This window comes from Octodon degus, unplaced genomic scaffold (genome assembly GCF_000260255.1).
Source record: "Octodon degus isolate 3935 unplaced genomic scaffold, OctDeg1.0 scaffold00093, whole genome shotgun sequence".
NCBI lineage: Eukaryota > Metazoa > Chordata > Mammalia > Rodentia > Octodontidae > Octodon > Octodon degus.
In genome coordinates this window covers 6,855,670-6,857,133 of record NW_004524669.1, presented here as the reverse complement: position 1 = coordinate 6,857,133, position 1,464 = coordinate 6,855,670, and positions in this window count along the sequence as shown.

Genomic DNA, 1,464 nt, shown 5'->3' with positions numbered 1-1,464 from the left:
GATTGCAAAACAAGTGGTTTGTTTTAGTCCTATTCCCCTGGGCATTCAAGTTCTTGTGACAGAAGCCATATCAGTGTTACACATGAAAGAATCACTTAAGGAATCATTTTCCTCAGAGGGTCTTAGGCTTAGCAGCACATTTCACCTCTCACGTGATCACCATTCTGATGTTAACTGCAGTCACCAAATCCTGACATTTAAATAGATGACTTCCACAGCTAACCAGTTTTTTGTATTTCTATTACCTAGGCTATTATAACAAGCTCCTAACTAGTCTTTTAGCTGGTGATTTTTCTCCATTTCATCTTCTACCTACCTTAGCACAGCTCTCAAGATAATTAGTAATCTTTTTTCAAGTTACATAGTAATAGTAATGGCAGAGGCTTTTGTGAGCATTTAGCCTGTGCCAAGCACCATACAAAGTACTCTTATCTGCGTATTACATTTAATTCCACATCAAATAAGTAGTTCCTACTAGATCCCCTTGTTAGAGGAGGAAACTGAAGTTTATAGATTTCACATGATTTGATCCAAGTTGCTTGGATACTGTGGAAGCAGGATTAGAGTTACGTCTGCTACCTCAAAAACCAGTACTCTCTGGCCCTCTGACTTTCACAGTCGGATAATGGTTAATGACTGCTCTATAACATATGGGGGGAACCAGCAGAGACAGCCAGGCTTGTGTAAAGGCAGCATGGTGTGGAATTTATTGCTGCTGGATGCAGGCAGGCAGAAAGCAACAAGACTGCCCCAAACTAAGAGAAGTGTGTCCCTTTTATAGGGATGGAAAGAAGGCAGGGGACATTAGGCAGGAAGATTGATTGATTGATCGATCGATCGATCGATCGATCGATTGATTGATTTTGGTCTCTTTTTCTTTTGTCTTTTCGAATCAGGGTTGCATTATGCATTTCAGGCTACCCTTGAACTGACCTTGTATCCTAGGCTTTCCTCAAACTCCTCGAAATGATCCTCGTGCCTCAGCCTCCCAAGTGCTGGGATTACAGGTGTGCACCACCATACCCAGCTGAGGCAGGAAGATTTTAATAAACATTTGTGCTCAGGGCCGGGGAGATGGCTCAGTGGAATAAGCGCTTTCCTGGCAAGCGCAAGGGCCTGAGTTCAATCCCCGGTTCCGCAAAATAAGTAAATAAACAAACAAACAAACATTTGTGCTCAGAGTTCCCTGGCAAGTCTTGCACCTCAGTGGGCAAAGTCCTTGAAGGTCTGGTATGAATTTTCAGGTGTCTCCAGATGTCCTCAGATATCCTGAACCCTACAAAATTCCTTGTCCTATCTTATCTCCTTCACAACCTCCTGTGCTTGCTGATGACAAGTGATACTGAGCTGAGTAAACTGCTGAGAGCTGAGCTCCCTGCAGGGAGCACTGTGCTGGGCTCAGGTCCTCACACATCTCACCATACATCTTACTCCCTAAAATGTCCTTACTCCACACACACACAC